Below are 16,505 nucleotides of genomic sequence, written 5' to 3'. Positions count from 1 at the left end.
ACCACTGTGATCCCAACCTCACTGAGACATGACAATGGCTGTTTGAGATTACCTCACAATTCCCACACATGCCTAGAGACTGTGGAAGTCCTGGAGACCAGAAACCCAAGATGTTGTGTCCCTTAGGGCCATGTCCCCGACTTATTGGGATCAGGGTCCGGTCTCATGGAAGATAATTTTTTCACAGATGGGGTGCAGGATTGCTTAATACAGCAGCATGCAACCTGGATCCTCACATATACAGTTAACAATGGGGTTCAAGCTATAAGAATCTAGTGCCACATTTGATGGAAGGAGGCAGAACTCAGACTGTAATAATGCGACAGGAAGCTTTGTTCTCACACCCGCTGCTCACTGTCTGTGCAGCCAGGTTCTTAACAGGTCACAGATGGATACCTCAGGGGTTGTGGACCCTTGCCCTAGGGTGACCCCAGAGGCTCCCCCTCTGCTGAGTTTCCAGCAGTAGCTTCATTGACCCATTCCAGTAAAACCCTAAAGCCCCCGGACCTACGCATGGGAGCCCTTCTAGGCAATATTGTGAGAAACCCGAAGAGCTGCACCCAAGAAGCCTACACAGTGCATTTAGGCCCATCTTGGGAACCTGAGTTCTGGCATGCCCATGCTATACCGACAAGGCCAAATTGGTATGGCACTGGCCTGGCATCACAGGGTATGAGGGTGGCCATGCCTCCTATCTCTGCCTGGCTTTCCTGCCACCCTGATGGAAGTTACAGATGTCTTGTCTCTGTCAAGAAGAGGATTCCAATCTGAGGCCAGCATCTGGGCTGACGGGGTAGCCATCCCATCTGGGCACTGCTTCAAGTCTGCTGTTCCTCAGGCTGCATTGCTCCCACTGCAACTCAGGGGGCCACCCCTCCACAAGAATGAGTTTCCTGGGTTCAAGTTACTGGACTCAGGCTGGGTCAGAAACCAGCATGGGGGGCACTGAAGTGGAAATTGAGGTTTGTCTATCTGCTCAGGTCTTAGAAGGGGTGAGGGGAGGGTTCCAAGGTTGTGCTTGATGGAACTCGGGCCCTGACGGAGGCCCAGCACTGTCCTCAGATGCCCTGGTGGCCAGCATCAGATACAGCTCCTCCTGCTGGTCCCTGAGACCTGGGAGGCACCAGCTCTTTAAGCTAGAGGGTGATGCACCTGCAATGGCCAGTATGTGGACAGCAATGGGATGCTGAGGTTGAGGCCAGTGAGGACATCGCAGCCCGGTCCTCAGAGGTGAAGGGTAAGAGGAAGCTACACAAAGAACCCTGGTAGCATGCAAGTGACAGGACAGTGGCCTTCCTGCTTCTTGGAGACCTGATGGGAGTCAGAGTGACTGAAATAAGGTGATGAGATCCACAGGATGCAGCAGGTACTACAGGGAGAATAGTTCTCCCTGTGAGTTCAGAATTCAAGGGGGTACGAGGGGGGTACTCCGAAGGCAATTATTCCCAGCACAGCCACAGAAAGGCGCTAGCCAAAGGAAGGCAGAACTGGCAGAAGGTGGCTCCAAAAGCACTTTCTATCCTAGGCAGCAGGTACAGACTCCCTCTGTCCTCCCAAGACATGGGAGGATGCTGGTGTCAGCCCACTATTTGAGACAAGAAATGACATCTGAAGGTAGCTGCCCAGGGGACAGGTGGCCATATGCAGCTTTCTGACACACACAATGCTCCTAGCAAACTGAGATGGGGACTCTATTTCCCCCTCTGTGCATAAGAGACTGAGGTAAGAGACAGGCCCATGGGGCTCTCCCAGGCTGGCAAAGTGCACACACAGTCTTAAATTTGGCCAGGCCCACCCATGAGCCTCCTTTCAGGGTTTTGCTGCCAAAAAGCAAAAATTATAGATTTTTGGGACCAGCAACTGGCATAGTGTCTATGTCGCTGGACGCCCATGTAGTCAACCGCGGTTCGAGTCCTGGACCTGGCAGCTTAAACTCATGCCAGACACGTGTGTGTGTGTGTGCGTGCCCAAGATCCTGAGAGGAAAATGGAGGAGAAGGGATTATGGCAGGGCCATCCCCCCTGGGTGTGATTTCTCAGTTTTCCTCTTTCTCTGTCTTTCTGGCAAGTGCATGCACCCTATGGCAAAAAAAACCTTTCCTAAATAAATAAATAAGTCAGTCAGTCAGTCTGTCTTTGGGGGAGATAGTACGGCAAGTGTCATCAAATTGGTTAGAAATCCATGCAGTTAGAACTACTCTGCTCCAGAGCCATACAAATACTGGTGACAAGCTGGACTTAGCAAGGGCTGTAATTCAGCAACCTATTGTGCAAACAGCTTAGGGCATGGGGCAGACCCAAACTGGGCAACCACCACTTCAGAAATCACCTACCTCAGGTGAGGTCTTGGCACTGTATTTCTTCTAAGTGAGGTAGCACTGTTGCTGGTCAAAGATTTCAGGGTCACCATGGGATTTCAGGTCATCTACCACATTCCCCCACATGTCCCAGCCCAGGTTCAGAGAGGCCCCTTCTTCCCAAAACTGAGTATAGACCTACAGGAGGTAAATGCACTCCTGGAGATCCCAACTGTGAAATCTGAGGTCAGATACTCATCCCAGCCCCCACCAGTAAGCAGTTTCATAACTTCTGGGTCCCCAGCAATCCTTGTCTGCTTCCCTATGGTGCACTGCTGTGTGGCACTCAGAGCACAGTGAGCTGATAGGATGGAAGACCCTGTGAATAAGGCCACAACAGGGGCCCAGTTGCTGTCTCTCTAGATTCCTTTAAGCTGCCTCCTAGTCTTTGCAACCTGTGCCTACATCTCCTGTACCTCTGGCATTCCCAAGTGCCCTCATTCAGGCCTCTGAGGATGCAGAGTGCTGGCAGTAAGGCAGGCTGCCACACAGCCTGGGCAGGTGAAGTCAAAGAGGTCAGAAAAGGCAGAAGTTAAGACCCTACTCTACCCAGACTGATCTTCAATAAAACCTTTAGGGCTTGAACAAAAACATTATCTCTGCACAAACAGATAGATACCAGATGTCCATGACACTGGTAAGACATGGACATCTATTGATAGGTAACATTCACTACATGGCTATTAAAGAAAGGAAGGAAAAGTGGCAAAGTCACCAAAGGCAAACATCAAAGTATCTCCAACAGGATGCTTTTGCTTATAAACTCCATCCACATTTTAAAGTCTAGATAGTTTTATTTAAACTACAAAGTTTAAAATGGGGTGGGGGGCAGCAGGTGGTATGGTGGTTAAGGGCGCTGGATGCCCACATGGCCAACCACGGTTCAAGTCTCGGACCTGAAGGCTTGCTTTCTCACTTTCCCTTTTTCCGTTTGTGTGTCTCTCTCTGGTCAAATTAATAATAATAAATGAAGTTAAATAATTCTTAAAAAAAAAAAAAAAAATTTTATGTTAGCATGGGCCCCATCCCTAGGATATCTCATAATGCATATGTAAATATTTTAAAATCTGAAGAAAAAAAGAATCAAAACCACTTTTGATCTGAGGCATTTCACATAAAAAATACTGAATATGTTTAAAATAAAAAACATGTTGACAGGCTGATCTCTATAATCAACTAACTAAAGAAAATTTAAAGGTAACATACCAATTGCTATAGATCGCAAATAAAGTTTCTCAGCATTTTCATACTGATTCATGTCATAATTATATAAAGAAGCCAGATGTCCGACTGAAAGGGCTACTTCATAATCTTCTTGACCAAGAAGTTGTTCTTTAATCTGAATTGCTTTGATGTGCATTTCTTCAGCTTCCTAAAAAGTAATTATGTCAATGCAATCATTAGATTATATTTTTTCTTATGTCCCACAATTCTTACCCAATGAGCAAGAGTCTTCCAAATGTCAAAGATGTCTTATGAATGCCATAAGGTAATCAGATCAAAGAACACACTGTATTTTCCCCACAGGTTGCCTATGGAAAGAATTTCTGATTTTTGGAAACTGTACACATAAGATGATGATAGTAATAGTGTCTTATGCCAAAAGTGACAAAGGTAGACTTGTGCTGATAATAAAAAATTGTCAGAAGAAACTGGGCCGGCAGTGGTGGTGCACTGGTGATGCAATACTCTGTGATGCTGGGTCCACACATATGGTCCTGGGACTTCCATTCTAAGGTCTCCTTGTGTCTATAGACATGTACATGCTGTGACTGGGGCTGGATGAGGCTGGGCATGGACAATGGCATGGGGACCTTTTGGGGACACTTGTTTATGATGGAAGAAATAAAAACTATATTGTTAGAGGAAATGAACAAAATTAACTGTCAGAAGAAATTTTTAAAAATTCAAAAATAAAAATTTGTTAACACATTACAAAATTTAATAGAACCTTTTTAAGAAACTAGACTTACAATGTGTTAATTTACAAAGATGTATACTTCATTTTTTTTTTAAGTCTTGACAAGTTTTATTCTTAACAAACTAAATTCAGGCACATTGAGGGATATATAAATTGATTTTCAGGTGGAAATGCACAGGTCAGGTACACTCACTTTTTTCCTTTCTGTGGCCCTAAATTGGACAATATTAGGAATTTATAAATCAAAATCCTAAAAGAGAATTAAAATCATTAATTTTTATTGCTACAGTACTTATTTCTGATATTTCTTACCTACCATGTGTCAGGCATTCTGTTAAAACCTGTACATATATTTAACTTGGCTAAGAATTATGTTTGAAGTCTAATAATCGTATTAGCTTTTTTTTGATGTGTTTAGAATTTTTATTTTATTTATATTTCAAGTATAAATTTTATAGGCAGCCCCCTCATGTGGACACAGTGCCCAGTGATGCTCTGCACTGAGCTTGCTGTCTCCATATCTGCGGTCATACATTTCTGAAAGAATGTAACTGAAGTCTCTTCCAAACATGTCAGTGGTGAAACCATAGCCATTACTAAAACCACTGTACTCCTTGTAGCTCCCATAGCCTGCACTGTAGGCCCCAGGCCTCATCTTATCCAGACCTCCTTGCTTCAAGATGCCAATGTATCTCCTGGCAGTGCCAGATGGCCACAGGGCCCAGCCACTGTGTGAACATGAACTTCAGAGGGGAATCCAAATAGGACCTGACTTCTTCCTGACCACTCTTCAACACTTCTATATACCTGTGTCCTATTCTGTGTGCTTCCCTAGGACCTTCTCTAACTCCTAGAAGGCAAACTGCACAAAAGCTCCCCCTATAATCTTGCCTTCAGGGTCCACAGGCAACATGATCCCATTCCATTTCTTCCTTTATGCTTCCAAATGGGAGTCCTTGAAGCCACACAAAGCCATCATTGGTGCTGTCAGTGCTGTGTGGACCACTGTACTTCAACATCCAATCCCTTTTGGTTCTTTGAGACTTGAACACCTCACTGTATTGATGTCCCATGCTTTATTTTTTTCAGGGCCATTGCTATACCATCTTCTGATTCAAGCTCAATGAAAGCCTCACCACTCCACCTGTCTTCTCTAGTGTAGATGAAGTGGACACCTGCAGCCCCATCATGAATTGTGCAGGTGGAGAGGAAGTTCTACACATCTTCAATAGAACAAGGCCAAGGAGGGCATGAGCTTGACCACAAAGCCTTCAATTTACCTCCCTCAGGGCCCAGCATCATGGACACTTGACATAACACATGTTATAAAAACTTGGGCACAAAAAAAGTTGATAGACTTGGAAATTGACTTCAAAAAGTTCATGGAAAAATGAAATAAAAAAATATAAACTTTCTCAACGGAAGTTAAATTAAATTCACTTTTTAAACTGACAATACCAACTACTGAGTCTATCCGTAAAGAGCTGAAAGTTTCTGCAAATTTAAGCATCTCAATGCAGTCCTTTTTTCATTATTAACTGTAGAAAAATTGGTGCCCTTTAAAGATTCTTTAAGATTAGGAAAGAAAAGTTAGGAGGAGCCAAATCAGGACAGTATGGTGGATGACTAATGATTTACCATAACTCTTACAACACTACCCTTGTTTGATGGGTGGAATGAGCAGGAGTATTGTCATGAAGAAGGACGCTCTAGTGAAGCTTTCCTGAGCTTTTTCTAAAGCTTTGGCTAACTTTCTCAAAACACTCTAATAAGCAGATGTTTTCATTCTATGATGCTCCAGAAAGTCAATAAGCGAAATGCCTTGAGCATCCCCAAAACTTGCTGACTTTTGCTCTTAACTGGTCCACTTATGCTTTGACTGGATCATTTCCCCATCTTGGTAGGCATTGCTTTGATCGTGCTTTGTCATCAGGATTACACTGGTAAAGCTATGTTTCATCTCCTTTTATAATTCTTCAGAGAAATTCCTCTGGATCTTGCTCTCACATTTAAAATTTCCATCAAAAGCTCTGCTCTTGTCCACAGCTGATTTGGGTGGAACAGTTTTGGCACCTATAGAGCAGAAGGTTTGCTCGACTTCAAACTTTTTAGTCAGAATCACATAAGTAGAACCAGTTGAAATGTCTGTTGGTTATTTCTGTTGTTAATCATCAGCCCTCTTCAATTAGGGCATGATCAAGATTAGTCTTTTTCTTTCAAATCGATGTAGATGGTTTGCAGCTGTGGGTCTTCTCATCCTCCTCATCATCTTCATCATCAACATCTTCACCATCTTCAATATCTTCAACATCATCAACATTGTCTAGACCCTTTTTAAAGTGGCTTATCCATTTGTAAGCTGCTGATTTCTTTGGGGCATTGTCTCCATATACTTTTCGTAAAGCATCAATGATTTCACCATTCTTCCACCCAAGCTTCACCATAAATTTGATGTTTCTTCTTGCTTCAATTTTAACAGAATTCATGTTGCTTTGATGGCGACTCTTCCCAACCTGGTGTCTTATCCTTCTCAGTGCCTCAAACTAGATCCTGTTCAGACATGTTATAACAAGTTAGTACAAGTTTATTTTGATGCAAAAATTTTCTGAACCATGCATTTTTTTTTTCATAATGTACATTTTCTGTGATTCTTGAGAGTGAAAGAAACAGACACTTTCTGTTCCCTACCCTCAATGGTTGTAGCCATCAGGAACATATGCACTTACTAGCCTTGCCTCCCCATATCTTATCTAAAGATCCTGCAGCAACCACCACTATACTGCATGCTGCAATTAGCTGCTGTGGCAAAACAAAACAAAACAAAATTACCTGCCAGACTCATCCTCCACTGCTTATTAGGGCACCAGGGCAAAAGTGTCTTATTATCTTGGGCTGATCGGTCTAGAACCCCCAAGATCTAAACCAGGAGCAACCGTGTTCCTCTTATTCCCAATGCCCAATCAGACCAGGGCTGTCCATCTGTCCTGCTGTCTTTGACTCACACCATGGTCACAAGCCTCACTCATAAAAGAATCAGGAGGCTTCACTCAAGTTCTGTTCCCAGCCTTAGGTTCAACCATCCTTCTGGATGGTTGAGGTCAATGCCTTTATATGTAATTCATAATCCACCTACCATTTTCTTCCATATTCTTTTTTTTAAGGTTTTTGCCACAGGGTGCAAGAGCCCACCAGAGAGAGACAGAGAGAGCCAATGAGAGGGAAGTGAGAAATCACCCCCCAGTGGGGATGGCCACATCATAATCCCTTCTCCATTCTCCTCCCAGGATATTGGGCATGCATGTGCATGTGTCTGTTGTGATTTTCAAGCTGCCAGGTCCAAGACTCAAACTGTGGTCAGCCAATGTGGGAGTCCAGTGCCTTAACAACTATGCTCCCTGCTGGCCCTTTTTCCCACATTCTTACCTCCAATAATCTTATCATTCCCCATCAGTCTCGCAAGGCACTGCTGCCATCGATAACTTCTGAAGTCTACAAGTGATACTGAGCCCACTGTGTCATCACATCCTCCTAGCTCTACCACAACCACTATGCTCCTTCATGGAAAGCCCAGCTTCCTTATTCACAGCCTCTTGACACACTTGATTATCTCATTCCTCATGCTCCAGCTTAGACCACATCATTCTCACCCTTCCTTACAATAATGTAATTTATATGCACTTCTTCCTTTATTGCATACATCCAGTAAAACTAGAGCCCTTGAAGAGTCCAAATATCTGACTGTTCCACAGCTATACTGAGTGGCTCATTTAGGCAAAATAGGCCTCTAGACTAAGGTTTTTCAGCCACAAGCCTGCAGACACTTTGGATTAGTCAATTCTTTGTTGTGTCAGTTATTTGTGCACTGTAGGAAGTTTAGCAGCATCTCTGGTTTTTCTTTTTCAGAGAAATTTTTGCTATACGGTGTATACACTTGCTAGAAAGACAGAGACAGACAGAAAGTGAGAAATCACCCCCCCAGGGGCAATGGCCACGCTGCAATCCCCTCTCCTCAATTCTTCTCTTGGGATTTGGGGTACATATGCACGTGTCCAGCCTGAGTTTTAAGCCACCAGATCCAGGACTCAAACTGCGGTTGACTACGTGAAACTCCGTGACATAACCATTACACCATCTGCTGGTCTCGCAACCCTGGTTTCTAATAACTAAATGCCAGTAGTGACCTACTGCCTCAGTTGTGACAACGAAAAGTGTCTCCAGATATTTCTTTATAACCCCTGAGAATATGAAGCTGTACCCAGTTGGAAATTATGGTAGAAAATTAGGGTCACCATTTTACTCAATACTGACTGTAGGGGCTGGCAGGTGGTGTGGTGGTTAAGATGCTGGACTCCCCATGGCTGACTGTGGTTCAAGTCCTGGACCTGGCAGCTTTCTTTCTTACTCTCTCTCTCTCTCTCTCTCTGATCAAATTAAAAAACAGAAATAGTAACAAATAAAATTATTTTTTTTAAAAAAATATATTGACTGTAGTCCCACCACAACTGCCCGTTCTCCTAAGTTCTTCAGATGCTTAGGGCAGGCCCATATTTCCATCTCCTCTCAGCTTCAGTTGGTATCTTCCACTTTCAAGAGGAATAGAGACTCCTTGAAGAAAAGTCCCAAACTGTGTAAACAGAGTTGTCCCTCATAACGGAACTCATTCTCTATAGCTCTGCTCCAGGTCCCAACCTCATCCCCTCTGAAGAAGTTCTTTATCTTCATTCTCTCCACTGAGCACAATCCCTTAAATTCAATATGCTCAGTTTTTGTTTTTCATATGTTTACTGCTATTAGGGCTTATACGCTCACCAGGGAGAGAAAATAAGAAAGTATCCCTAGCAGAGGGATGGTCACATCACAATCTCTTCTCCTCTATTCTCCTCTTGGGATTTTGGGCATGCAAGCATATGTGCCTACATGTTTTCAAGCTGTCAGGTCTGGGACTCAAACCACGTAGAAGACCATATGGGAATCAGCCACCTCAATGACTACAACAGCTGGCCCTAAATATGTTCAATTCTAACCAAGCTTGTAATACACACCTTCCCAACTTTGCCTCAGATACTTTCTCATTTCCTTTATCCATCATTGAAATCTCATCAAAGGTCTTCTACTGTCACCTCTAATCTCCACTATTAAAAAGGCATGATCCAGGGACCAGCAGTTAGCATAATGGCTATGTCGCTGGACTCCCATGTAGTCGACCACGGTTTGTGTCCTGGACCCAGTGGCTTAAAACTCACGCCGGGTGCGTGTGTGTGCGTGTCCAAGATCCCGAGAGGAGAACGGAGGAGAAGGGATTGTGGCATGGCCATCCCCCATGGGGGGTGATTTCTCGCTTTCTGTCTCTCTGTCTCTCTCTGTCTCTCTGGTGAGTGCACACACCCTATAGCAAAAACCTCTCCAATAAATAAATAAACAAACAAACAAATAAATAAACAAACAAACAAATAAACAAACAAACAAATAAATAAATAAATAGCAGGGACCAGTCAGTGATGTAGTGGTTAAGGCATTGTCCCACGTGGTCGACCAATAAGTTTAGTCCTGCACCCAGTGGCTTGAAATACACCAGTCACATGTGTACATGCCCCAGATCCTAAGCAAAATAGAGGTAAAGGGATTGCAGCATGGCCATCCCCACTGGGGGGTGATTTCTCACCTTCTCTCTCTATGTTTCTGTCTCTCTGACAAGTCCATGTACCTACAGCAAAAAATCTCTAAAATAATAATAAAAAAAGAGGTTTTCTTTTTTTTTTCTTTTTACATTTTATTTATTCATTCATTTATTTTTAATTTGACAGAGAGAGAGAGAGACACGCGGGGGGGGGTTTTTGGTGAAAAAGCAAGCCACCAGATCTAGGACTTGAACTGTGGTAAGTCATGTAGGAGTGTCCAGCACCTTAACCACCATGCCACCTGCTGGTCCCCAAGATTTTATCTTTTTTAAGAGGCATGTGTGCTCGCCAGAGAGACAGAAAGCAAGAAATCACCCCCCCAAGGGAATGGCAATACCCACACAATCCCTTCTCCACTCACATCTTGGGATTTTGAACATACACACACATGCACCCAAGACTGCCAGACCCAGTCTTGAATTGCGGTCGACTACATCGAAGTTCAGAAACATAACAATAAGCCATCTGCTAGCCCCAATAATAAAATAATTCTAAAAAATAGTAACTCGCCCACATGGTCCTTGATCACCAAATAGCACTAAACAAGGAGGGCTGAGTGAAGGTGCCACCACCATCTGCTGCACCCACATTAAAACCTCTAGTGAAGTAGAAACCTGGCTGGGTAAGACTGCCCCAAATTAAACAGTACCAAAATGGAAAGACACTTAGGTGAATGGTTAGTTGTCTGCCTTTAGATCCAAACTCTCCTCTGCAAGTTTCTACTGTAATCTTCCCAAGTGTTTCTATTATCTTTATATTTAAATTGATCATACTTTCTAGCTCAGGTTTCCAAAAATCAGTTTTTAAAAATAGACTTACGGGAGGAAACCAACAGTCGGTGTAATGGCTTTGTCACTGGACTCCCATGTGGTCGACCACAGGTGGCTTAAATTCACGTGAAGCGCTTGTGCGTGTGTGCCCAAGATTCCCAAGAGGAGAACGGACTACAGCAGAGCCATCCCCCCTGGGGCATGACTTCTTGCTTTCTGACTCTGTCTCTCTTTCCGGTGAGCACATGCTCCCTATAGCAAAAACCTTTCCAAAAAAAAAAGTATATCCAATCAGTTGTTTGCCCTAATATAAATGAACCAATGTGATTTCTTGCCAAAGAACTTATAACCTCTCTTCTTGCCATTCTGTTGTAAAACTGATTTCTCTTAGCAGTCATTTTGCTGAGAATAGGCTTTAGCAGCCTAGTATACATCCTACGGTTTCTATTATCTGTGTCTTCCTAAGGCAATTCTTACTAAACACTGGCTCAAATAAATGATCTTTATGTCACTAACTATACCTCAGCCTTTTTTTTTTTTTTTTTAATAATATGCATGGGCTTGCCAGAGAAAGAGAACGTAAGAAAGTACCCCCAGCAGGGGAATGGCCACTTTGCAGGACTTTCATTCTTCTCTCAGGACTGTGGGTATGCATGCACACGCACCTGGCATGTTTCTCAAGCCACTGGGTCCAGGACTCAAACACAGTCAGTCATGTGGGATCCAGCCACTTTAACCACATCACCAGCTGATCCTCAGCCTTTCTTTTAGGTTGACATTAGGAAATCTATTAAGAAATGATATAGTTTCATGTACTCTAAATTGGGTTTTCTTTTTCTTTTAAAGAATAATTTATTTTATTTAATTCCATTTGCTATCATTATTTTTTAATTTGAACCGACAAAGGTAGAGAGAGAAAGGGAAAGCGAGAAAGCAAGCCGCCAGGTCCGGGGCTTGAACCGTGGTCAGCCGTGTGGGAATCCAGCACCTTTAACCACCATGCCACCTGCCAGCCACTGAACTGGGTTTTCAACAAGCTTCAACCGTCATATTCTATTCCTTTAACCCACCAGACCATTATGGGATCTAAAGAATGGAATCCAGTCATCTTAATGCCCTGATCCACTTCTTCTTCTTTCCAATGTGGTCCACAGACCACCTCCTGGGAGCTTCCATGGGAATGCGTACAAACTGACAGCTGGATTACTTTAAGCTGTTTGGAGAAGATCCTGTGAAGAGTGGGTATACTCATGGTGAAGAGATGCTGACATGAACCCCAGTCTCATCCTGTTGACAATATCACGTATTGCTAAGGAGTGCTAAAAATAATTCTTCTGGATCCCACGCCAGAGATTCTGATTTGATTTAAGGTGGCCCCAAGAGGTCTTTGCACAACTACCCCAGGTGATGGACTAACAGCCAACCAAATTTTAGATCACTGATTCTCAAACGTGTCAGGACATTTGAAATGCAGACTCTGGAACAATGAATCTAGGTGAGGACTGAGATTCTACAAACTAACAAACTCTATCTACAATAGAATGTGCTCCCTACCATTCTCTAATACCCAGGGGCCAGGATTTATGAAGGTAGCTCCAATCAAGATAAATGGGCATGGCTTTGAGTACTATGACCTGTCAGGTTCCTCTACAGAGTAAACAGGGCAGCTGAAGCACCTTCTTTTGTTTAGAACACAAGCTCAGCAGGACCTTGGATTCTTTTTCTTATTATTTATGTTACATAAAGACTTAAAGAATGCTTTAACTAAGAGTTCACTTCCTCCTTTCATGTTTGAAGTAAATTTTGAGTTCCAGTCTCATGCAGTACATACAGCAAGGGTGTCTCCAGTTCCAGTGTCATATGCAATTACTCAGAATGCTTTAAGATTTACCACTAAAAAGAGTAGGGCTGATTTCTATTTTCATCAAGCAAGGCTTACAGCCAAAGGACTCAAATTTCACCCAAAGATTAAAAATGCAGAGGGTTCCTGGGAAAGTCCAAGCCCATCTTTTCTATTCTCAACTTGAAATAAAAATTCAGTGGCTAGAGGCAAATGAGCTCTGTGAAGTTAGAAACCTCTGAGGTCCTGTTGTGTGTTTTGGCAGAAAGCACTGCTGAGGTCTGATGACAAGGTCGGTGTTTCCTTAGCCCCTACAAGGGGACTCAACAGTCAGGTCTTAAGATCACTGGACTCAGCGGAAAGGCAGGGTTGGGCAGGCACTTCCAGATGGGACAGGCAAATTCAAGGGCAGACCAAATGTGAGGGGTGGTAGAGGACTAGGCAGTGAAGAGCTGGGAGGAGAAAAATTGCCTGAGTGGGCACCCCAAGAACCACATGCAGGGGTTGAAGAGTGACTTCCCAGGGATACAGGAGGAGTTGCCAAGAAGTGAGCTTACCAGGATCTATGGCCTGGTGGGGGAAGGAGAGGAAGAAGGGCTCCAAAGACAGGGTAGAGAAGAGAAGCTCCTGCAGCAGCTGGGACAAAGTTGCCAGCTCTGGCTTCCGGGCCTGGGAGGCAGAGGTGGGAGGTTTCCCTTACCCTCAGCATAGCAGCTCACCACACCATGGACAGGCAAAACTAACAGAGACAAAGCAGGGTTTGGAGTCCAAAAACCCCAGGCTGTGATCAGAGGCCAGCAGAAGGAGATGTATCATGGATTGCAGTGGAGGAAGTGCCATCACAGTGCCCACCAAGATGTCACCAATGGGAAAACATGCTTGCAGGTGCAGCCAGTACCTGCTATCTGCCAAGGCAGGGAAGAAGGGAAGAAGAAAGAGAAACAGAAAACGGCACTCAGTGAGTTCTCCAGGAAGAGCTAAGAATACCAGTTCTAGAGGGGGATAAGAACTTTCCTGTGAATTGAAATCATCAAAGTAAAAATAAATCAACTCTGGAGGGAAAACTAGAATGGAAACTAGTGGATATTCAATGCTTTGTCTTGTACATTGATCATGGATTCTTATAAATATATCATAATCGAATATATAACTTTTTAGGGGGTGAAGGAGAGATTTTGCTATAGGGAGGATACACTCACCACAGAGACAGAGAAAGTGAGAAATCACTCCTGAGGGGATGACCATGCCACAGTCCCTTCCCCTCCATTCTCCTCTTGGGATTTTGGGCACAAGTGCACACACATCCCGCCATGAGTTTCAAGTCACTGGGTCTGAGACTTGAATCACAGTCGGCCATATGGGAATCCAGCACCTTAACCACTACACCACCTGCTGACCCCTCAAAAAATATTTTTAAAACACAATTCCTAATACTTATATCTAACAAACAGGTACATTTTATAAACTGTTGAATTCTAACTGAAATGAACAAACAGTTATAAAACAATTGTTGTAATGTGAGCAATAATTAAACATTTTATGTTAAATAATTATGGTCAATTCTACCGTATTTACACTACTGTGACTTTCTTTTAAAAATCCTTTCTATTTAGAGATACTTAAATACTTGTACATAATATCTGATGTCTTGAATCTGTTTCCAAAATGATCTGACCAAAACTTATTATTATTGAACCAAGTCATAAATATACACGAGATTTCATTACATTTTTAACTCTTACTTTGTCATTTGACACTTTTAAATAACAGAACTGTTTCTAGCCAAAGGACTCAAATTTCACCCAAAGATTAAAAATGCAGAGGGTTCCTGGGAAAGTCCAAGCCCATCTTTTCTATTCTCAACTTGAAATAAAAATTCAGTGGCTAGAGGCAAATGAGCTCTGTGAAGTTAGAAACCTCTGAGGTCCTGTTGTGTGTTTTGGCAGAAAGCACTGCTGAGGTCTGATGACAAGGTCGGTGTTTCCTTAGCCCCTACAAGGGGACTCAACAGTCAGGTCTTAAGATCACTGGACTCAGCGGAAAGGCAGGGTTGGGCAGGCACTTCCAGATGGGACAGGCAAATTCAAGGGCAGACCAAATGTGAGGGGTGGTAGAGGACTAGGCAGTGAAGAGCTGGGAGGAGAAAAATTGCCTGAGTGGGCACCCCAAGAACCACATGCAGGGGTTGAAGAGTGACTTCCCAGGGATACAGGAGGAGTTGCCAAGAAGTGAGCTTACCAGGATCTATGGCCTGGTGGGGGAAGGAGAGGAAGAAGGGCTCCAAAGACAGGGTAGAGAAGAGAAGCTCCTGCAGCAGCTGGGACAAAGTTGCCAGCTCTGGCTTCCGGGCCTGGGAGGCAGAGGTGGGAGGTTTCCCTTACCCTCAGCATAGCAGCTCACCACACCATGGACAGGCAAAACTAACAGAGACAAAGCAGGGTTTGGAGTCCAAAAACCCCAGGCTGTGATCAGAGGCCAGCAGAAGGAGATGTATCATGGATTGCAGTGGAGGAAGTGCCATCACAGTGCCCACCAAGATGTCACCAATGGGAAAACATGCTTGCAGGTGCAGCCAGTACCTGCTATCTGCCAAGGCAGGGAAGAAGGGAAGAAGAAAGAGAAACAGAAAACGGCACTCAGTGAGTTCTCCAGGAAGAGCTAAGAATACCAGTTCTAGAGGGGGATAAGAACTTTCCTGTGAATTGAAATCATCAAAGTAAAAATAAATCAACTCTGGAGGGAAAACTAGAATGGAAACTAGTGGATATTCAATGCTTTGTCTTGTACATTGATCATGGATTCTTATAAATATATCATAATCGAATATATAACTTTTTAGGGGGTGAAGGAGAGATTTTGCTATAGGGAGGATACACTCACCACAGAGACAGAGAAAGTGAGAAATCACTCCTGAGGGGATGACCATGCCACAGTCCCTTCCCCTCCATTCTCCTCTTGGGATTTTGGGCACAAGTGCACACACATCCCGCCATGAGTTTCAAGTCACTGGGTCTGAGACTTGAATCACAGTCGGCCATATGGGAATCCAGCACCTTAACCACTACACCACCTGCTGACCCCTCAAAAAATATTTTTAAAACACAATTCCTAATACTTATATCTAACAAACAGGTACATTTTATAAACTGTTGAATTCTAACTGAAATGAACAAACAGTTATAAAACAATTGTTGTAATGTGAGCAATAATTAAACATTTTATGTTAAATAATTATGGTCAATTCTACCGTATTTACACTACTGTGACTTTCTTTTAAAAATCCTTTCTATTTAGAGATACTTAAATACTTGTACATAATATCTGATGTCTTGAATCTGTTTCCAAAATGATCTGACCAAAACTTATTATTATTGAACCAAGTCATAAATATACACGAGATTTCATTACATTTTTAACTCTTACTTTGTCATTTGACACTTTTAAATAACAGAACTGTTTCTGAAATTAAAGGAAAACCTGTCTTCAGAATCTACTTATTAGAGATAACTACAAAACAAAGGGACAAAGCAGTCAGCCTTTCCACAGAAAGTTCCAATTAAAAAGACCAAAGTGGAGGCAACAGGTGGCATGGAGGTTAAGGAGACCAGATCCCCCACGGCCGACTGTGCAGAGACAGCGCTGTTTACTAAGGTAAGAGTTGTGGTCTCCCGCCCACACCCCCAACCCTTGCCAAACTTGTTTACCATCACCATGGAAACCCCAGCACGCGCCCCAGGCCGGAGGAACTGGCTACAGTCGGGCTAGTGCACACAAGGCGCTTCCGGAAGCCCCCGTTCCCGGAGTGCCGGGCCCCGACTCGGCCCCACTCCCCGGGCACCCTGAATCAGCAGCCCCGCGCGCGAGCCTGCCCCCCAACCCCGCTGCCCACACACGGAATGACCGAGAGCTGTCCCAGCCCCCCCCAACCCCCCCCTCCACA

At 43.7% G+C, this 16,505-nt stretch overlaps 1 pseudogene; it reads right to left on the bottom strand.

Annotated features, from left to right (window-relative positions):
* Positions 1-4,709: 4,709 nt before the first annotated feature.
* The window catches only part of LOC102498448 (heterogeneous nuclear ribonucleoprotein F-like), a 42,863-nt pseudogene continuing 31,067 nt past the window's right edge, over positions 4,710-16,505 (bottom strand).

The sequence above is a fragment of the Tupaia chinensis genome, unplaced genomic scaffold (genome assembly GCF_000334495.1).
Source record: "Tupaia chinensis unplaced genomic scaffold, TupChi_1.0 Scaffold000217_1, whole genome shotgun sequence".
Classification (NCBI taxonomy): domain Eukaryota; kingdom Metazoa; phylum Chordata; class Mammalia; order Scandentia; family Tupaiidae; genus Tupaia; species Tupaia belangeri.
This window is presented reverse-complemented; position numbering and strand designations above follow the sequence as displayed.